General features: G+C 35.1%; 1 protein-coding gene and 1 long non-coding RNA gene across 2 annotated transcripts in view; one reads left to right on the top strand and one right to left on the bottom strand.

The window, feature by feature from the left end:
• luna overlaps positions 1-23373 on the bottom strand; it is a 355849-nt gene that overhangs the window by 78152 nt on the left and 254324 nt on the right. The window lies entirely within an intron of this gene.
• On the top strand, positions 19652-21424 carry LOC118680881 (uncharacterized). The gene is made up of 5 exons (XR_004976498.2): positions 19652-19945; positions 20017-20283; positions 20341-20823; positions 20881-21026; positions 21085-21424. It is a non-coding gene; the product is annotated as an uncharacterized lncRNA (long non-coding RNA).

The following is a 23373-nucleotide window of genomic DNA, read 5'->3' as shown; positions in this document are numbered from 1 at the left end:
ATGGCAGTTATATGTTAAAGTGGTCCGATATCAGCCGTTCTGACAAATGAGTACCTTTTTAGTGCGGAAAGGGCAGGTTCAAAATTTCAGATCGATAGCTTAAAAATTGAGGGACTGGTTCGTATATATACAGACAGACAGCCGGACAGACGATATGTATTTTATAGGGTATATGACGTTTACTTCTGGGTGTTACAAACTTCGTGGCGAATTTATTATACTTTATTCAGGATAGAAAAATATGAATTTGAATATAAAAGGGAGTATAAGAATAGTTTTTGGGCGCTCGAATATCAAAGCTCAGTAATAACATAAAACTATCTACTATTTAATGAATATTTATTATTGTGTAATAGAAAACATATAGTCTACACTTAAAGATAAATTACTGTTTATTTATTTCGTAACTTGGGTTAGAAGTGGCGCGATGTTGTAAAATTTTCCAATTTGTAAAAAAAAATTGATAACAAATCGATGTGTTTGGATTTCTAATTTCATTCTAAATTTTCTTGGGAAATATTGTTACATAAAATAATATTATATTTCACAGCTGATCGTAAAATCTTTTTGTAGTAATAAATTCTATAAGTATATGTACTTGGCATTTGGTAGAATTGCTGAGATTTCTATTGCGTACTTTCATAAATAAAGTTTCAACCATCTGAGGCAAATTTGTGCTCTCAAAAGTATGCTAAATTTTTAGTTTAAAACAAATATTCCTCAAAGGTGTTATGGTTTTAAAATTACAAGAATTCTGTGTCGAAATTTCAAGTCAATTGGAGTATAATGCGTTTTCCTCCTAACTAACGGTGTGAAAGTCGGTGTTCTTCGTAATTTCAACACTACTGCATCGATTCGTTTGAGATTTTGAAAACTATTTCTGTTAAATTGAAAAATAGAGATAAGAACTTGATTTGATATGATCCAGCACCAAATTATGAGGGACACCGCAATCTTACATTCGATTAATTGTATTTCTTTGTGAAAACTTAATACAACATTTCTCGAATGGAGTACTTTAATGTAGCAATAACTGAGAGATTAGTTCGTATATTTACAGACGAACGGACAGATGGACAGACAGAAGGAATTAACTACATCGACTTAGCTCGTCACGCTGATTATTTATATGTATATATATACTTTGTAGGGTCTCTGATGTATATTTTTGGGTATTACAGATTTCGTGGCAAACTTAAGCATGTTCATGTCCAATCGCAGCTCGAAATGCAGCAAATCATAAGAGAAACCTGGCCAACCAGCCATATTAACGGCAAAGCCGAACATCCATAACACCAAGATAATGCTCAGTGTTTGGTGGGATCAGAAGGCCGTGCTGTATTATGACCTTCTAAAACCGGGTGAAATCATTAATGAGGAACGCTACACTGGCCTAACTCAGATGCTGTCGGTAACACTATATTGCTAGAATTTTAGGCTTTGAATAGAGACCTAGGAAGTTGCTATATGTATATACTGAGCCCCCAGCGTTGCCGACTAATCAGAAAATTATTTAAAATGAAACGCCAACAACCGAGCTAAAATATAGTGTTTTGTCAACTGACTAGTATGCACTTATACCATATACATATGTACACGTAGGCGTGCGCAAGTTAAGCTGTTCCAGTAAGTCCCTGTATAGCTACCCGCAGTCGCTGTCGGCCGCAAAATGAAAGTGACAGCAGGTGATGAAAACACTGAGTGCCAAATAGTATTTAATATACAATGAAGACACCTCCTTCACACACATGCATCAAAGTGTGTTAAAGCAACAGTGCGAAAATTCGTTAGCAGCTTTCGCAGTCAGTGCAGCAAAATGTTGCTAAGATACCTGAATATGGTTGTGCGCGATAATAATAACGCACGAGGCGTGTAATTCCATAGTAAATGGCAGTTGCCCGCAAAATTGCGTTATTGCTGCGCGCCATGCGTGCGTCATTATATTTGTGCGTCAGTGCGCATTCAACACAATTTCATTTTATCGAATTTAATGTGGCATACAACCTGCGAGGTAATTTTATTGCTGTTTGTTTTAATTAAGAAGACACATAATATGCATTGAAATTCACACTGTTTATGGCGCGTGCAACAGCAATAACAAAATGTCACATGTGTGGCATTTACAAGAGTGGACCAAGAATAAAAAGTCTGACTTTGCATCGAAAAGGCTTTTTTCTGGATTTTAGTGATCTCGAAAGTTGAAAAATCTTTGAAAATTTAATTCATGAAAACTTTATGTATAAGTATAATTATATTAATAAGAATTGGGTAAGCAAAACAATGCCATCTACAAGAGGGCCTCAAACTGCACTTCAGAAAACATTTAATACCGATTTTAAGCATTTAAGTTAGATCATAGTTCTACAGATATTTCAAGTTTCAAAAAGACCCAAGCCAATCAGTCCAACTATTTTGTGGCGGTAAGCTAGTGCACATGCAAGTGGTAAACAAAAGTGAAGCTAGCGCCACAAGCTGTTGCCACAATCAACATTTGCACTTATCTTCAACTTCATCGTTAAACTCAAGACTCCGGCCAACTCGAAACTTTACAGCAATGATGCTTAGAACTTCACCGAGTTTCCACTTTAACAACTTGAAAAACAGATCGACAACGGTTAGCCGACTTACTGGTCTACGGTGCTTTGCTCATAAGTGGCGTGCCACAGTGTGAAAAGCGGTCGCGTGAAAGAACAAAGTAAGGAAGAGAGAAGACAATGCGAGCGGTGTGATCCGATAAGGAGACGAGCTGACGAGCGACGTGCTCGTCGACAAAAGAGGTAGACAAAACTGAATGATTGCCGCTATACCATAAAACGCTAGATTGCGCTCTGGGTGCCGCTTGGCATGTGGCACTTACCTTATTGCCGTTTTCAGCTGCCGCAGCACCTTTTGTGTCGTTGTGGATTTTGTAATTTTCATATTTTTTGTTCTTGTTTTTTTTTTTTTGGCGTTGCTGGCGCCTCAAGGTAATAGCAAAAATTTCGTTAATTGAAAACTGGCGCCATTCAATCGTGTGCGCTTTCGCACCTTCATGTGCAAACACCGGCTCTTTCAAGCGGCATAATTGACAGTTGACATTTTTGCAGCAGCGACGGCGGTATTACCAACATTGGTGGCGGATAGCGGCAGCACTGCACTGGCATGTTGCGGCAAATTGACAGCAACCGTACAAAAGTGTTGCAAATTGCTGCCACCGTGGCACGTTGTATGCCACACTATCACTTAGCGCTTTGAAAATTGCCCAACAAAATTTGTTCGCGCTGCATTTATTAAAGTTTGGTTGTTTTTATTTGGGCTGGCATGTGGCAAAAAGCGACCAGCAAAATCTAAAGTGTTGCAAATTCAATGCTGCAGGCATTTTCTGATTTGTAGATTATCAATGCCGACAACGTAATGGAAAGCAATTTAGGTTGATTGTGCAAAAACAAAAACCAGCACGACGCAAGCATAAACGACAAATAAATGTAATAAAAGCGCAGTTAAATTTTTGCAATGTGAGGACGCCGCTATTTTGTATGTGCGCCCACTGACCGTGCAACACGGTGCGTTTCATTGATTGCTTGATTGATTGATCTCTGAATGTTGCGTTATGTACGGTTACAGGCGTTTGACATGTGCAGCATGCTTGCTGGAATTACGTTTACGATGCAAATTTTAAAATTATTAGCTATTATATTTAACACTGGATGTTATATGTCGATAAGAGAACTCTTAAGCTGTTTTCGCAAAGCAAGAGTGTGTGCATTTTTAATGTATAAATTAAAATCAAAGAAAAGCAAGAAAAAGTAGTAACTTGCCCCAAAGTATATTAGCTTTAGCGGGTGCATTTCTTATATCATAAAAGGGTATAAAAAGACCGTCTTGATTTTGATGAGACAGTCTGAATGCTATATGTTATAATACTGAACTATAAGTTAGGAGATTGTGTCCATGCCAAATTTTGTTAAAATACCTTGTCAATTAAAAAAGTTTTCCATACTAGGACTTGAGTTGGATCATTCAGTTGAACTCATGTTCGCAAAATGGAAGAAGTTATAGGTTTGAACTCGGTTAAAAACTGCTGATGAACTTCTTTCGAAAGATTTTTCATGGTACAAATATATATGGAAGTTCGCCACTACCTACCGAGAGCCGATGTGTTTTGAAAAATTTTTTGAGGTTAGTCTTTTATTGGACAGGAACACAAATCAGTGACAGTATACACTAATAACCGTTGCATAAAGACAGCCGCCGTAACCCGTAGAGAGCTTAAGGCTAAGTATGATATAGTGTGATTATTTCATACGAAGTATCCTTACTATATGCAACCGATTCATAATTTCTTAATACAAGGCGATTTAGTTATAAAAGTGTACAAAGAATAAGGCTAAAAACAAATAACGCTAGCCGTTACTCCCCTTAATAGCCAGAGACATATCTAGAGCTTTGCTTGCCACACGTTTTAACTGTCCAACTGACGCCATTTTGCCGCAGCCTACACATGTACCAGCCGTCGTGTCAAAGAGACTACGTGCAACTACTGGTCAAGCAGCAGTAAAACCAATCCCCAAAACACAAAAAATGCTAAGAACAACAAAAAAAAATTTCAATAGTGCCACCGAAAAAAACAAAAATAAACAAGTAAGGAAGGGCTAAATTCGGACGTAACCGAAAATTGTATACTCTCGCAAAATCAAATGGTATACTTGTTTTAGATTTTTGTGTGGATCTTGCCGCCTTGTTCTATGTTGACCGATATTTTCGGTAAAAAGTCAACTATAGGCACTGGGGTCCACATATTCAGTACCTGGGGGCTTGAAAAGTTTTGGTTCAATTTAGATAATTTTTGGTCAGGAGGTGGCACACTTCAAACGTATTATTTACATTTAAAATGATGTTATATAGGAAATAGGCGTGGTTGAAATCCGATTTTACCCATTTTCGTACTATAACATAGAAATATGAGAAGAATATTATGTACCGAATTTATTTAATGTCTCTGGCGTGTTTAGTGCTTGATTTATTGCGCTTTTAGTAGTTTTTAACAGTACCGTTATATGGGGAGTGGGCGGGGTTGTCCCCCGATTTCACATTTCACCATTTTCACAACGTCGATAGAGATGGTAAAAACTTTTCTTCCCAGTGAATTTTGTTATTATAGCTTCAGTGGTATAGGAGATATGCACATGAAATTTATAAGGGGGCGGGAACACGCCCACTTTTAAAAAAATTTTTAACTACAGATGCTTCTCCCTAATGTGATACTGTATACCAAATAAGAGTCTTGTATCTTGTTGTGGAGCTTAGTTATGGCAATTTATTTGTTTTTGATTAATGGCGTTTTGTGAGCGTGGCAGTGGTTCGATTACAAGTTACAGCTTGCCAGGTGGACGGACGGACGGACATACGGACGAACAGTCAGTCACCCGGATTTCAACTCGTCTCTTCATCGTGATCATTTATATATATATAACGTTATATCTAACTCGATTAGTTTTAGGTGATACAAACAACCGTTAGGTGAACAAAACTATTATACTCTGTAGCAACAAGTTGCGAGAGTATAAAAAATTGCAGCATGTGGGTACCAGTTCCAGGATGTTGCCAAATGACACTGAGTGCAGCAGCACTTAAGCTAACAACAGTGTTAGCGTTTGTAGTTGCAAGCAATCCGCAAAAAATGCTGTTTGGAATCTGTGCAGTGCTGTGCAGTGCCGCGCCATGCTTGCTTTGTTTATGTTACGCCACATGCCAGCGGCGCTAATCTTGATCGCGTGCCAATTTCAGATTTTCAATACAATTTGCTATCAGTTGACTGTGCCGAGAGTGAAAAGCACAATCTGCAGATAGAATTTTATTGTACATGTTTGTGTGTTTGCTGCAATATATTTATGTGTATGTAAATTTTGACGTGGCTGTGTGTGCGCTTGCGTTCTATTTTCGGTGGAAATGTTTTATTTTTCGCATTGGCGTCGCTTCCCTTTGCTAAAACCAAATGTGAGAAAATATATTTGATTATAATGGCGCGCACTACATTCATCGTTCATCATTTTTGCTTTGTATGTGTATGTACAGTCATGTAGAACTGCTTATTACCGAAAACCAATAAATAACATATTATTAGAAGCTTCGAGTGTTATGAGAATATTTATTTATATATTAAACAAAAAATTAATTATCTAGCCATTTAGAACAGGGTAGATAATTTATCAAAGCGAAAAAATTATAAAAGAATGAAATCCATGGAAAAAAAATTGATATAACAAATATGAAAGAAAAAAAAGAATGGGTATTTTTTTGTATTTTCTGAGAAAACAGAACTATACAGTAATGTACAAGCATATATTTTTTATAGCATCAGAAGACAAAGATTACAAATAACATAAAGCTCACTGACTTTTTAAAAAATCTGAGGTTTTGACGAGAGAATTTTCGGCTGAAAATTATGGTTTTTTTCAATGTTAAGTCAAATTAAGAAGAAAAATAAATATTTAAAAAAATAGAATATATGTAGAGTGTGTTTGGGAAAAGGTACGCTTACGTCAAATTTCACGAGAGAAAAAATAGTTTGTTTACGCTGAAAATTAAAAACCCAACAACTTGGTTATTTGAATCTTTCACATTTGAAGTTATGAGAAAAATGTGTTAATACAAAGTTGTAGATCTTTTCATTACCTGAAACTTTGTCATATACATTTTTTTTATCGGACTAGTCGATTTGCCAGAACTAGAAATCAACCGTCTGTAATCTTTAAAAATTACACCACGGTCCTCCCCTTCTTCTCCCTGACATCAGATCACTGGATACTGTTATACTCTCGCAACTTGTTGCTACAGATTATAATAGTTTTGTTCACTTAATGGTTGTTTGTATCACCTAAAACTAATCGAGTTAAATATAGGGTTATATATATATAAGTGATCAGGATGAAGAGACGAGTTAAAATCCGGATGACTGTCTGTCCATCTGTGCAAGCTGTGACTTAAGTAAAAATAGATAGATTTCCTTATGAAACTTGGTACACATGTTTTTTGGTGCCATAAGACGGTTGGTATTACAGATGGGCGTAATCGGACCACTGCCAAGCCTACAAAACGCCATTAATCAAAAACAAATAAATTGCCATAACTAAGTTCCACAACAAGGCACAAGACTGTTATTTAGTGTACAAGATCACTTTAGGGCATCTGCAGTTGAAATTTTTTTAAAAAGTGGACCCCAATGCCTTTGTTTGAGTCGCGGTCAATGTGTAAGATATAGAATTGAAATTCACAACCTAAAGTAATTTCCTTGGTTTTGATCATTGGAAGTTGCGAGAGTATAAAATGTTCCGTTACGCTCGAATTAGAACTTCCTGGCTTGTTTTTCTTTTCAATTTTGTTATTTTAATTAATATTTTAAATAGTTTCCACCTATTATGAATTTTTTATCATTTTTAAAAACTTCTACCTAGTCTAATTGGGAACTTAATTTATTTTAATTATCATTTATCCAAATTGAGATTTTGTGTTGACTACATATAGCATAAACCTTTTCCAATAAATTAATTTAAACTATTTGCGAAGAAAACCACCGGAAACTAGTGTTAGAATTAACCCTAACTTTAGTTTTCTGTTCTTCTTTTTTATTATTGTTTCGTTTTCTGCTGGCGGCTTACCACTGTTGCACCGAAACGGTCAGCTTCAATATTTTTAAGTAAAGCTCAAAGTAAACTTGCGGTTTTCACATCATTGCAATGACGACAAGGAAAACTAGCGTTGAGCTGGTGCACACAAATCCATAAACACCCTGTACATGCTTCCTTATTCAGCTCAGCATGTATGTATGTACCTATGTGCGTTCGGTGTGTTAAAACAATTTTGTCTGCTACTGCATCGGTCCGGCATAACCTCAGACCACTAGAAGTGTTTCCTTATGCTGTGTGGGAAAATGTAAAAGCACTTAATTTTAATTAATAAACTACGCAAAATTTCTTATTTTTTATAAACTTTTGCATTTCTCGTTTCAGTTATTATGTTGCACATGTGGGTGACTAAGCAATTACTAGAAAACCAACCATTTGTAGAAAAACACTTAGCCGAACGAGTACAGGCTGGTCAGAAAAGTTTTTAATTTTTTTTGTCATTTCATGACAACTAATAAATAAAATATTTAAAAAAAATAGTGAAAGGCTTTTGCAATGCTTTTTTAATTGAACAAATTCTGATTTTTTATAAAATGTAACGTTTGTACTTTTCATTTAGCATATGAAGAATTAAAGCTTTAGTTAAGTACTACAGCTTCTATGAAAAGCTCTCGCTGAGTATTTCTTTATAATAATTGGCGAATATCTGAAACAAAGATATTTTAGTAAACAGTATTTAGCGACATTGAGTTTATTTAATACTTTCCGCCGAGCTTTTCCGATATTCATGGTTCAGGCTCGATAGTTCAATTCAAATAGAAGACGTTCAAAATTTTGAGTTCTTAGAATATACCAACCTTCTTCAGCCATAAATGTATGTATGAACTCAAGCCACAAAGCTACGGTAGCTTTCGAATAAGTTTAGAAAAGAAACCAAACAGTTAGCCGATATTAATATACACATATAGAGTCACTAAATGTTCAAAAATTGTTTCATACTTAGCTAGGAAATTTTTTGAAAGAGCTTTTGGTTGCAAATATGTTAGGGTTAATGATTATTTTAAGGGAAGTTATTTAAAAATCGTAGTTAGAGATTATTAATGACACAAGTGCTATACGACTTTTGAAAACTCACATTTTATTGTGGAATATCTGAGTGTTTGTTGTTTATGTGGAAAATGTTGACTGTAAGGACTTAATTAATTAATTTATTTTATGTATATTTTATTATCAATGCATGTCACCCTATATTCAAGCAATATATAACTTTAACACACATATGCAAAAAAACTTCTGACCAACGGTAAACGTCGTTTAACTTTAAATCTTAGAGTTTTGCGTCAAAGCTCAACAATATTTAAAAGCATATGCTAACTTCAGTATTTGCAGTTAGTTATAATTAAACACTGGTGCCTACTACCACAAACGCATATTTATAAGGACTTGCTACAACATGCCACACACCACATGTGTACGGACTGCAACGGCGCTACAGAACGGTGAGCAACTGTGTGTGCTTTATTAACTTTTAAACGTGGCAACATTTAACTAAGTGCCAAGAACAACCAAGCGGCCAAGCCAGATGCAAAGTGGGCTACAAAATACCAAGCCAACTAGCCGCACATTAGGAAACAAACGTTAAGCTTGCAACACGCTACATATACGCTCATATATAAACGAGTCGAGAAGCGAGTTAAACATTTTGCCAACATCTCTAATTGTCTACGTGCACATTTGCATGCGTCTGATGTGTCTGCTGGTGTGTATATGCGTTGCAAGGTGCACACACGCTCTCTTAACCACACACCCTAGACTTTGCTAACGGTTTTGTCTTAATTTAGCTTACTTCCATTTGATATGCCAGCGCAGTGAGGCTAAAAAACGCACAACCAGCAACATGGGCATTTCCGGCTGCTAGTAATGCCAGTTGCTTACTACTGCAGTCGTTTGTCGTCTGTCGCTGAGGTCAGCGGTTGGACACTGGCGTTGTGCCGAATTGCCATGCATGACCTAATCGTGCTCACCGTTAAAGTTAGCGTTGAAAAAGAACATACATATAACAACATTTGTTAAGGGTGTTTGTGTCGTTGAAATTGACCACAGTTCACAGAGCAGCAAAGGTGTGTCGCCCGCTATCGTCAGCAGCTCGTACAGTGATTAGACCAGCTAGGTATCTACACTCCTCTTCACCTCCTGTTTCTGCAAAAGCCCGCAACCACCACCAGCTCTTTTATGCAATTTCAGCTTTTTCCAGTAATGAAGTGTCCACTTCAGCGTATCAGATCCAGACTAACATGACTGACTGGCAGTGCCGTGTGCCACGTTGAGGGCAGATATGCGTTTGCAATATAAGTTTAAATAATGAATATATTATTACAACAAAATTTATGTGCATTTAAATATGCAAGTGCTGCTGGCAGGCATTTATAACTGTATATACGAAGCTACGACTACGCATAGCGTGCTAAGTATAAATGTTGCACGTGTATTGAGAAGGTTTGCTATCAAGCTTTTGGCTGGAATAGATGAAACTCTTGATTAGGACTTTTGACATTCGGTTATCGTTATAACTAATCTGATAGTAGCAGTAGTATTAGTAGTATTTTGCATTTTACAGGCATGTACCAAATATTTATAAAAACTAACAAAGAACCAACTGTTTAAAGAAACTAAAATCCTAGTATAGTCCTAGTCCTTTATTTATATTGAATAGAAGAATTCAAAACTGCATGGCCCTAAAATTTTGAAATTACAATAAGTTCAAGCAATTGTGTCGCGCTGCTTTCTTTGATGAAGAATTTCGCACTTCACCCTAAAAATATTTTACTAACTTCATAATTTCGAGCCTTACGTTTTTTAAAAACAAAATTACTATTTTTCAAGTGTTTTGTTTTTTTTAACTGTTTAGTCATAGCTAAACAGACATATATTTCGAAAGATACATATTATTAATACCGCAACTATTTATAGTCTTCAAGCTCCATTTATTAGGACCCAAAAAGTGATCAATTTAATTATACCAAAAAGTCAGAACACCGTTATACCAAAATAAGTTACGGTTAAGGCTCCATTTTATTTATTACCTTTAATGTATATCACTATAGTGCTGTTTTCTTTTTTAAGCCACACCGTGTCAACTAACGGATTTGAATTACAGAATTCTACATAATTTATTACGGTATATCTAAATATTATCCTTCTCCTTTTTCGATGTAGGATCTTGGCTGCGACAAAAGAAGCAGGTCAAAAGTAGAGCACAACACAATGTACTCTAAAATAACACCGCTGACTACAGGCTAACAATAAGAACACGCACACATACATGTATATAAATTTTGTACGATTTTGTGCGCAGCTTTTATTGAAGAGCGTCGGTTAGACCAAGCCACACCGAGGAGGTGAACAAAGCGTTACTATGTATGGCAGAGTTGAGCAAAGAGAGCGCGCTTTTGCAAGGCGCGCTAAGCACCGGAAACGGATGCTTGTACAACGTTAAAATTAGTAAGTTTGTGCGTGGGCTATAATACTCATAAAAATAACAATAATAAGGAGCTTTTAGAGTTGGCACAGACCCCTTGTAGGTATACATGTTTGTTGGTATGTGTGCAATATTCGCGGATTTAACAACACAGGCAGGTGGTGGCAACTGCTAACGCAGCTTTGCACAAAAGTCGCCAGCATTAAGTGGGGTGCAAGTTGCAAATAAATTAGCATAGCTTTGCACATTGTTGTGCACTTGTGTGCGTTAAGCGCAGTTGGGCCAGTGAACACCTACGCAACTACATACAGATGTATGCACGAATATAGAGCCGAAAGTATTTTAGTTGCCTAACCGCGCGCATAAAGTGTTGGCAAGCTGGAATTTATGCAACAAAGCGTTGCTATTATCCGCACTGGGGTGTATGCAATGCCTGTGTGTCTGTGTGTGTGGGCTGTAAGTAGTGGCACTTTAGCACTACGCAACCGCAGAATATGACGCTAATGCATACAAAGTGCTAGCAGGTGAAATTAAAAAGCGGAAAATTATGCTGTTTCCATAAAGGCAACAATTCGCTGGCCAAAATGTAAAAATATGCAGAGTAAAGGAAGCTGGTGAAAACTGAAAAGGGAATTTTACAAAAAGTACTTTTTTATTTAGAATTATTGTTATTGCAATACCTGCAGTAATTGAAGTAGCTAGGGTTTGTTTCATATGAATATTGAAACAGTTATACACTAACAGTTTTTATAATGGTTTACCTTCACATTTAGTATGTAAATCGAAAATGAAAAATTGCAACACCTAGAGTATTCACAGCTTTTTCACAAACGAATCGTATTATTACGCATCAAGAGGTTACGTTAGTCTGGGGATGTAAAAAGATCGACAATTTTTACATATTTCGTTCGTTAAGATATTTAAAAATACGAATTTATTCTTGAAACTTTTTTTAAGTTGAATATTAAGAGTAAAAGAAAGCCATTTTATGTATGTTTTAAAGCTAGAAACCCATTTCACTTTAAATAACTTTTTCGAGGTATTTGTCAATAAGTGTCAAGTTCTAATCAATCGCTTTACTTTACATACATATATTTTTTGGCGAGAAGTTTCAAAGAGTCAAACTTTTAGTTTTCACTATTTTTCAAATATTTGGAAAAGTTAAAAAAATATTAAAATAATTTTTTTCTTAAATAGTCGCCATACCGGGAATCTCTCCTTTTTTATAGAAGAAATGTTAACAAGATGAACACGCCTTTCATCTCTCTCTCTACTTCAACAATTTATAAGTTTGTCAAATATATTTTTATACTCTCGCAACATGTTGCTAAAGTGTATATATATATATAGTTTTGTTCAAATAACAGTTGTTTGTATCACCTAAAACTAATCGAGTTAAATATACGGGTATGTATATATAAATGATCAGGATGAAGAGACGAGTTGAAATCCGGGTGACTGTCTGTCCGTCCGTCCGTCTGTCCGTCCGTCCGTCCGTCCGTCTTTGAAAGCTGTAGTAAAAGCTTGAGTAAAAATTGAGATATCTTTATGAAACTTGGTAGACCTGTTTCTTGCTACCGTGAGACGGTTGGTATTGTAAATGGGCGTAATTGGACCACTGCCACGCCCATAAAACGCCATAAATCAAACACAAATAAATCGCCATAACTAAGCTTCCCAATAAGATACAATACTGATATTTGTTATATAGGATCACATTAGGGAGGGACATCTGCAGTTGAAACTTTTTTTTAAAGTGGGTGTGGTCCCGCTTTCTATTAGGTTTATTGTGCATATCTCCTAAGCCGCTTAAGCGATTCAATTCACTGAGAACAAATGCTTTTAGCACCTCTATCATTAAGGTGAAAATGGGTGATATCGGGTGACAACCCCGCCCACTCCGCATATAACGGTAAAGTTAAATACTACTAAAAGCGCGATAAATCAAGCACTAAACACGCCAGAGACAGCAAATTTTATCTCTGGGATGGTAAAAGATGATTTTATAGGAACCACTTGGAAAATTAGATAGTGGGCGTGGCACCGCCCCATATCTTGGGATCTGCTTAACCGATTTCAGCCAAATGCGGTACATAATATTCTTCTCATATTTCTATGTTATAGTACGAAAATGAGCGAAATTGAATTACAACCACGCCTTTTTCCCATATAACACCATTTTAAATTCCATCTGATTCTTTCATTTTCCAGTATGCAAATCAAGCAACAATGTACTTGTATGTATCGACGTAAAACTTTGCATGAATAATGCACCTTGTGACCAAAATTTGTCTAAATTGAACCAAAACTGTTCAAGCCCTTAGGTACTGAATATGTGGACCCCAGTGCCTATAGTTGACTGTTTACCGAAAATATCGGTCAATGTGTAAGATATATAAATCATTATCAATAAATAACTGAGGCAATAGTTCCTACTTCTAATTATTAAAATATATAAATAAATCTCAAACGAGTATACCATTTGACTTTGCGAGAGTATAAAATGTTCCCTTACATCCGAACTTAGCCCTTCCTGACATGTTTTATTTACAATTTTTTTTGTGAATTTTTCAAATATTAATAAATAACTAATAAAAGTAATTGGTGGAAATATTAATGACGGAAATTCATGTTTTATTTATTTTGGTTTTCCATCGCAGATCAATACTGGGGCGAGAAATCAAAGCTTCTATCAATTATAGCATGGCATACTGGCATGGAAGTTGTTATTGTTTTAATTTTCTTCACACATTGTCATTCGATTTGCAGTAATCCCATATCGAGTGTGATTTTTGTTGTGAACACTGTTGCTATTATTTTTATAACCCACCGATTATATCGTATACAAGCTAACATTAGCAGCCAGACGCAACTCTGCACTCTACCAAAGTATTGTACATATGTACGAGTACATGTACATTCATGGGTGTACGAATCCTTACGGCAAAAACGAGGAAATATAAGGGCTGAAGTAAGTTAATTCCTAAAATCGCAATAAAAATCATTGTAGCTGAAAAAAACGTTGAAGCTGAAGAAAAACTGAAAACTAATGCGTATAGAGTATGCGTTGCACGTACACGAGTGTTACGCAAAATGGAGAGAGATACATTTATAGAGATACAGTCAGAGGGGACTGCACAGGAATCCTGGCATTGTGATTACATAAAAACATACAAAGGTATGAAATATGTACTCAAGAGAGTGTGGAAAGGATAGTAAATTTTTTTGTATATATAAATTTGCTACAGCTGCAGAACAAAGGCAACAAGTAAGAAGTGAATCCATAATTTGTATGCAATATACATCTACCATTAAAGTTCGACAAAGTAATTTTTGTTTTTTTAAGAAATTTATATAATTTCTAAATAATTCTCAGTAATTATATAGTACAACCAGTAATCGACACTAAAATTTTGATCATTATTTTCAACGTTTTTCTCAATCTAAACTTGACAATTTTCTTCGCTCTGAAAGAATTCACACAAATCTTTCAACTAACTAGTCCCTTTCGTACCAGTTTGAGCTGAGTTATCTATATCGCTCCCAATTGGATCACATATGTGGTAAAATATTGCAAATGTGTACGTTAAATTTTATTTGTTTCGCCACAAAAAGCAAAATACAAATGTGGCTCACCACTTGCTCCTTAGTATGACACCGAAAGGATCTTCTGTAATAACTTATGTTATTTATGTGAATATTTTTATATTATTACCAAACTGTATTTTTATTTAATGTTAACTATGGTAACTATTGCTTTTCATCTGGGTGTTATGGCAAAAGAGCGCGTTTTATGACCGCCGTGATCAAAACGGCGAGTTTTATGGCAAAAAGTGGCGAGTCAAGTGGCAAGCGTATAATAATAAATACTCATATTGAATTAGCAATTGAGTGCATTGCTTTCAGCTGGACACTACTTATAGAAATTGGGGCTGGAGTTTTATTGCTTTGAAATCGAAATCGTGAAATGCGCGCAAGGATTATCCTCCTAAACGATTTTTGTAACTAAATAATTTGGGTTAAAAAATGAAAACATAATTATTTAACTCCAGCAGCTGGGATTTAATTTTCATTTTTTTTCCCGATGTTGGGATTATAAATTGCAAAATAATTTGTGATTAAAAATTTAAAATTTTATAATTTAGTTCAAAGGTGTAAGTTTGGAGACACAAAATTGAAGATGTGCGAGCTCTAGTAGAACACGGAGTTCGCAAATGGATAATATAAGGACTAAGTTTTTTTTTCAATCCTATAAATTTGTTTTTAATTTGTATTTTTTTTTTAATACCGTGTTTGGGATTAAACATCTTACAAAATAGTAAAAAAAAATTAATTCATATGTTAGTTCGATTATCTTTTTAGTGCAACCTTGCTCTTAAAACGGGTTACTTACACTTGAAATACACAAGCAGAGATGTTAAAAAATGTATGAAAAATTACAACAATTGCCAAATTAGTTATTCCCAAAAATTACAGAAATTTTGATGTTTGTTTTATACTTAAAATTTAAAAATTTAAACTTTAATTCTTGTTTATTCCTGCACTTGCTCAAAAAAGACATAAAAAAACTTCACAAAAATATCCGAGTTCCACCTCGCGAAAAATGCAAATGATGCGCTACTGTTTTTCAAATATGCAAGCATGTGCGCATACACAAATACAAATCTATTGGCAACTACACAGTTTTTTCACTTCTCTGCCATTTTCGTTGCATGCCGCACTTGTGAGTAATTTTCGGTTTTTCTTCGCGCAACAACCGCAGAGCTCTATTTTTGTAATCGCTCAGTAAGCCACTGTTTTGTTGTTGTTGCTTTTACGAAATTTGCATATGCAAACCTTGGACAAATAATAGTAGCAGCGGAATTGAAAACCAAAATTTTTTTATGGTTTTGGAATTTTACTTTCGTTTATGGTGAGAATTCGAGCAGATGTTGGACTAACTAAGAGTAGGAGGTTATTTTGAATACTGTCTTTTTGCTATGCAGACAGAGAAACGTGTGCTGCGGTTAGGACGAATATTATGAAACAAAAGCTAAATAAATCAAATTTAGGCTAATATAAGGAGAAGGAAAGTAAAAAAATTTTTTCATGTTAATAACTTTGTGGCGCTGTTTATCTTTCCCATCATGTTTGGCCGAAAGTTGACCAGCATGGCACATAATACACATATACATGCACATGCATATATGAAATTATATATAGGCGCGGCGAACCCTTCAAACGGAACTCATACGATTCAAAACTGCAAGCAACGAGCTGGAAACAAAGAGTCAACTAATCCGCCAGCCCTGCTCCGCGAGGCTTTGACCCATCACCACTGACATCAACTGCTGCATATGGAATTGTGTCAGCAGAAGCTGCTAAGCAAATAGACCGGTGCAGCTGATAGCTGACAATATTTGTATTTGTGTGACATGTATTTGTACTCTATCAGCTGTGACGCATTATTGGCCCCACCACAATGCCTTGCTCAGGACGCGCCACAAGCGCACCAGCAATTTGCCATATTCTGTAGCCGGATTTTAGGCTGTGTGAGGCGAGGCGTGAAACTAAGCGGCGAAAAAACTGCGCGCTTTGATTAAATGCTTCAACGATTTGCGATTGTGTGCAGCGCTATGCAAATCACTGTTTATACGGCGGCTTCCGCCTCTCAATGCGAACTGATGTTTATATAATTGGTTTATATTTGCGGACATACTTTTAGGCGGCATAAATTTTGTTTTGATTTTAAATGCAAACAAACGCGCATTCAAATATTTCATCAGCTTATTTGCCTTTTCGCTGCGTCATAAAGGACAACTCAGCTGCGCGCACACAGGAAATCAGTCAGCGAACTGCATTTGTTTGTGTGTTGGCTCTACGGAGAGGGGGAAAGTGTTGGGGTCGCGTCGGGTGTATGCGAATGGCGGGTCGAATTCTGTGCGCATTCATGTTGGCTGTGATTTATTGCTGGCAAATGATTTATTTACATTCTTTGCCGCCTGTCTTGTTTTTAGTTTTAATAATACCATTTAGTATATTTTTCGCTTGAGAGAAAGTGCTGCCACTCGGTCAGGAAATGCTCTTTAAATAAAATACTTAATATAGAAATAGGTAGCTATGTGTGCCACCATATAGGCGTATTTGGTTTTATAACCCATTGGTATTCGCAATCGGAGTTTTCGCACAACGTTGTTGCGCTTCTGTCTGTGGTTTGCTGTTGTACAATAATTAATGTGAATCATTTGCCATTAATTAGTTTATAAATGTGTTGTATTTTTAACTCACGTACGATTGAATTGTGAACTGACAAATATGATAGCCGCCATTGTTTGTAATTACCTGAAAAGATAGATAGAATAACATAAAAGTGATGAGTTGGAGTTTTTTTTATGAAACGAGATTTTTAATTAAATAAATACGTTTTTAAATTGTAAATAAAGCTAAAATTAAGCTGAACAGTATTTAAATGCCTATGAAAATGCACTCAATCAAAACAATTGATTCATATAAATATAATTAAATTTAGCTGGAAACACATTTTGAAAGTGACTAAACATAATTTTTGTGCTCGCCAAAGAGATGGTGGCCTCATAACTACCATCATCTTTATTCGCACAATACTGTACATACTTTTAAACTCCCCCAACGGTTAATTAAAAACCCAAAAAGCCAAAAAAACGAAAAGTTTACGACGTGCTAAAGCTTAAAATGCATAAATAATTGCATTAAAGCATTTTTTTCTCACCGTGTACTTCACAAAAGGGCAATAAATTCATCTCCTAATAGGTTCTGGAGACTGTGAGCAAATGTGCATTAAGAAAATTACTGCATACTTACAGGCACATAATGGTGCAGTGTATTAAACCGCAATTATGACCTGTAGGAAAGCCAAGAGCAACAACAAATGCATTAGCAAGAGGAAAGTATGAAGAAATAGCATTAAAAAAATTATTTATGGGCAAACAACAGTATACAACAACAACAACATGAAGCTGTAAATTATTATTGTGTGCAGCTGCTTAAGCTTGGCGAAGAAGAAGCTTACAGCTAAATTAGTCTTCGAAAAGCCGAATATTGAAAGTTGTTCATAACTAGCCATACTTTTTTTCGTGTCTTTTTCTGTTGGATTCAGTCCAGAGCGTGTGCATAATGTTAATATACAATCTTTATTATATAATAGTAAGTAATTATTAAAAAAAACTCAAGAAATATATTTTCTCAGAAATTTTTTTATTGACAAAGTTCAAATATATTTAGGAATAATCAAGGTACACATTCAATCGACTGTGTTTTGAAAATAATTCTGACTACTAAAAATATTTATAATGTGTGTGACCACTTGGGCGTTTTAGAATAACTTAAGTTTTAGTATAATCCGGAGGCCTTAGTATGACCATTTTATTATCTAGATACTGTTCTAAAGCATATGAAGAGCGAACTTAGTCTGAATTTTCACATATTGGAATGCAATAGATATATTCAACATAAGTCCATCTGACCGTATGTTAGCACTCATTTTACTCAAACACAAAAAATTTAGATCCTTTCAACAAATAATATTTATTTGCGCATTCATCTTAAATCTTGCCCAGAATTAAATTAAATATTTTTAAGGCTTCAGTAATTGCCACTTCCTCGTTACCTAATCGAGTGAAAATTCACAAATATTCACCTGCAAGTGTAAGGACAAAGTAAAATTTAACTGTGCTTCTAAGGAGAGATACCATAAATTGTTTTTATTGACACGCCAACATTTTTAACATTTTCATAGTATATCTGACATAAATTTACGCAGTCAACAACACAAACCGCTTAACAACATGCAAACACCCACCATCATCCGAAGACACACATAATTACTTGTACTCATAATTGTATACAAACGCCCACCTTACACACGCCTGAGTTGTTGGAAAATATTTTTGATTTGACGCCAATCGAATCAAAATTTAAAGCCAGGAAAAATTGACACTAATGCCAACACAAATCCTGTCAATAAATCAACTCAAAGTCAAAGACAAACAAAATTGACGAGCAACAATATAATAAACAAACAAGGTATTTAGTCCCAGCTTTAGGAAGTGACGAAGTCTTAGGTATTTGTTTTAATGCAAATTCCTTCTTTGTATGCGTCAAATGTAACTTGTTTGAGCGCTGTAAAGATTTGCAAGTTGCTTAGTCCTCTTTCTGTTTTAAGGCGTTTGCTGTTGCTTTTCGTTTGCTATATTCGTAATAACTTGACTTTATTTCACTTTGTGCGGGCCCTACCTTCTTATCTTAGCTTGTACGAAATAATCTTAAAATGCAAAAATTTGTATTTCCGTTGTAGACTTTTAGCCGTTGAAACTAAACTGATTTTGATTTCAGCAGATTTCGTGACGAAACGGCACATTTCTAACGAGACAGGGACGAGATGGTAAATAAGATTTGGATGTGCTTACACATTATTACGTTTGGGTACAATTGATTCATAAAGTAGATATACACATACATATACTTATGAATTATAGAGTTTTTCCGGTGCAAAGATCTTATAATAACCTTCAAAACAGTGTGAGCGTTTTATAAATAGACAAAAAATTAATAATTTCGAATTTTTATTTTCTATCTAAAACATTTCAGACATCCATTTTTGTGACAGCTACATATTCCGTTTCTCACCAAGAAGCTGCTCATTTGGAATGGCCGATATCGGACCACTATAGCATATAGCTGCCATACAAACAATCGGAATCAAGTTGTTGTATGGAAATCTTTTTCATTTCACGAGGAAATGTTCATGAAATTCGGAACGAATTATTATCTAAAACAATAATGAAATCTCTGAAGAAGTTATATTGCTGTCATACAAGCTAAACGATCGGCATCAAGTTCTTCTGAGGTATATTTTGTATTTGTGAAGGATATTATAGCTTCCGACTATACAACTGTATAACTATTGCATCCAACTAGCTTACATCACATATATGTACGTTTCTTACATCGTAAACGTGTGTGTGTGGAGAAATAACTTTCAAACCTCAGCGTCGTGATTTCACGTTATTAATTGAAGAGTGTTATTTAGACTATTTTGGATTTCCTGTGAGCAATTTTAGTGAATCCTGGGTTCCACATAATTGTTATGCAAAGTGTGTGAAACTGCTATTAAGTTGGTCTAAACAAGAACCGAGACATATGCCATTTGCTATATCAATGATTTGGACCGAACTGAAGTATCATGTAAGTGATTTTTATTTTTTGTGTTTGTTGGATTCTAACAAAAGGCACTACACCAAGTCCAAGCCTTTCAGTGAGCCCTGATGACAATCTTTCACCACCATTGCTCATAAAGCTCGGCATGATAAAAAATTTTGTAAAAGCTATGTCTAGAGATGGCAGTAGAATTGTGTATCTAAAAGAGAAACTCTTTAATAGTGAAGCGCTATCAAAGGAAATAGAGCTCAGTGCTCTTGATTATTGTTAAAGATTTAAAAAAAACCTTTCAGAGGCCAAACAATCACAAAAATTATAAGTATTTTTTCTAAATTAAGCAACATTTTCTTTAAATGTGGCTGATGTTTCTGTCTTTTAAGATAATATACTTGTATGTTTTGATGTCACAAGAAAACCGAACTTATAAATTTTTTTCATTCACATAATATTGTTTAATGGCCCTAGTAAGTTTGTTAACCGGTGTTATTAGAAGCAATGAAAAGTTAGCTCTATAGATTGTGATATCTCAGCAAGTTTGTTTAAGATTTTATCAACCTCAAAGATCAGGTAAGTTGGTGCTGAAAAATTATACTTAATAAAAAGTAAACCTTTAGTATTCTGCAGAAATTTATAATAGAATACTGGTAGATGGCACTAATATCGTTAGTAAATAAATCGGATGACCGAGACTATAGGAACTATAAAACATATACAATAATAATGACTAAGATAGTACATTACTTTGATTATTTGCTAGGGGATTACCATTAGTAAGGATCAGCTTCATCACTTTTCAAGTTCTTACCTAAAATGTCGAACCTTTTTTAGTTTTTTCAATAATTATATTTCTTCTAACCTCTTCATGTTGACACAACTTCAGTAAATGTGTCAGAAATCACACTCAAAATATCATGCAAGACGTGAAATGAGAGAAAGAGTAAATGAATGGCGCCTAAAACAAGTAAAATATTACCGTTAGAAAAACTAAAAAAAGAAGCCTCAGTTAGTGTATACGGAGCAAGTAAGCCGCTTATTCTATAAATATGTCACCTAACCTTAAGTATGAGGGCGTAATCGTCGTTCACGACGCACCGAAGACATTGTGTTCGCGGCAAATTTTATATGCATAAGCCCCTCGACTTATAATACTAATATACAATACCAATTGCACAATGAACGCATACAATAATTGAAAAGGCGTCGCTCTTTCACTCATAATATTTCTATTATATCCACATGTGTTTTCTTGTTTTCCACTTGCTGCTTATTGACGTTACTTTTTTATGACCTAAACAAGTCGTTTTATACTGCTGCTAAGTATCTAGTTGTTTGGACCAAAGGTTAAATATGTATGTATACTTACATACATAGAAAATGTATAAAACGTCGCGAGTAAGAACTTGAAGTATACTTTCAAGCGCTCACACATGCGTATTGTTTGAGGAAGCTCAACACATATAAATGCGCACTCCGCGAGCCATATATATCACCAAATAGCTGCGAAGCGCCATGTTTGCTGCCACCTCTTTTCCCCTTTGGATACGTATTTATCTTTGGGTTTCCTTTAGGGGTATTTTATTTTTTGGCAAATTGTCTTTGCAGCCTACTTTACAGCGCCGAATTACAGGCAGGCAAGCACGAGTTTGCCAAAAAGGCGTGGAATATGAATAATATTTCCAACTGTGCGCACTGCGTTAACCGGCGTTGAATGAGAGCGTAAAATATTTTTGTTTTACATTATTTTTATTTCCTGCTCTTGACCGCTTTTCTCCCAGGCCGCAGAGTTATAAAGCAACGCACGCTATTTTCAGCCAAAAAAAAAATATTTATGACCGCTCGAGTGCAAGGGTGGAAAAACAGTAAAATGTGCGTTTATTTATTGCTTACTTTTAGGCGGGTCATAAATTAAAATTTTAAGTGGGCAAAACATGGCCGACACAACATGAGTGTATATACATAAATAAAGACGAAACCGGGTCATAAGAGTGAAATGGGTGTAAAAACGGAAAATTGCGTACTAATTGAGGAAAAATGGCCCGTAAAATACGTATTACATAAGTGCTAAATATTGAAACGCTTAAGGTTAAAGCAGAAATAATAAACGATACAATTTTGTGAAGGAGGCGGGAGTTTCGCTATAGCTGAGTTGGACATATAACTGTTTAATAAATAAAAATAAAATTAAAAGTTATTGAGATTCATTTTATGCACATGAAGTTTTTTAATAAAGTCCGTCTCATCCTATATGCAAATACATGTTGGTTAACTTTTACATTAAATAACTGTTTGAATTGACAAATTATTTTAGAATTTTCGACACCAGTATTCTCATTTGATGCTGACTTTTGTAGATCACGATACAATCGGAGACCGTACTTATCTTGTCCTCAAAATAACTAGTCGTCAGTCAACGTCCAAAGTCTTACATACAAAGTCAACTCTTACTTTTATACAATTTTCGCTTAATTATACCCAGAACAGGGTATAGATATTAAGTTTGCCAAGAAGTTTATAACACCCAGAAAGAAACGTCGGAAACTCTATGAAATATATACATATAAATTATCAGCATGACGAGCGAGTTTATGTAACGAACTAATTCTAGATCGGATCACTATAGCATATAGCTGCCATACAAATTGACTGATCAAAACCCCATATATTTTATCTTAAATTATTGAGCACAATACATAAACACAGTAAAAATATTAAATGTTTTAGTTAAAAGGTTTTGATTCAAAAATTGTAGGCCGGGACATTATCTGGTCGAGGGATCTCTTCTTCTTGAGAAAAAATTAGGTGAGAGAAATTATTATTATTTATTGAAGATGATTCTCATTACTGTTTCATACAATTACTAACGGGATAAAAAAGGTTAAGCTTGAGTAAAACTTCACAAATTCCCTGCAAGAAATGAAATAATCCTTACGACAAAATCTGCTTTAACTACATTGGTTATCTCCAACAAAACATGCACATTTAAAAAACTCAAAAAAAATTTAACAATTCCATCTGGAATTGAAGGAAATAAACACTTCCACTGGACAATGAGCTTTAATCATCCATTGCGGCTGAGCGTTGTGCCGACAAGTCAAATCCGCTTAAGTTTGCAAATTG

This window comes from Bactrocera oleae, chromosome 4 (assembly GCF_042242935.1).
Source record: "Bactrocera oleae isolate idBacOlea1 chromosome 4, idBacOlea1, whole genome shotgun sequence".
Classification (NCBI taxonomy): Eukaryota; Metazoa; Arthropoda; class Insecta; order Diptera; family Tephritidae; genus Bactrocera; species Bactrocera oleae.
Note: the sequence above shows the minus strand (reverse complement) of the source record. Positions and strands in the feature narration are given on the sequence as shown.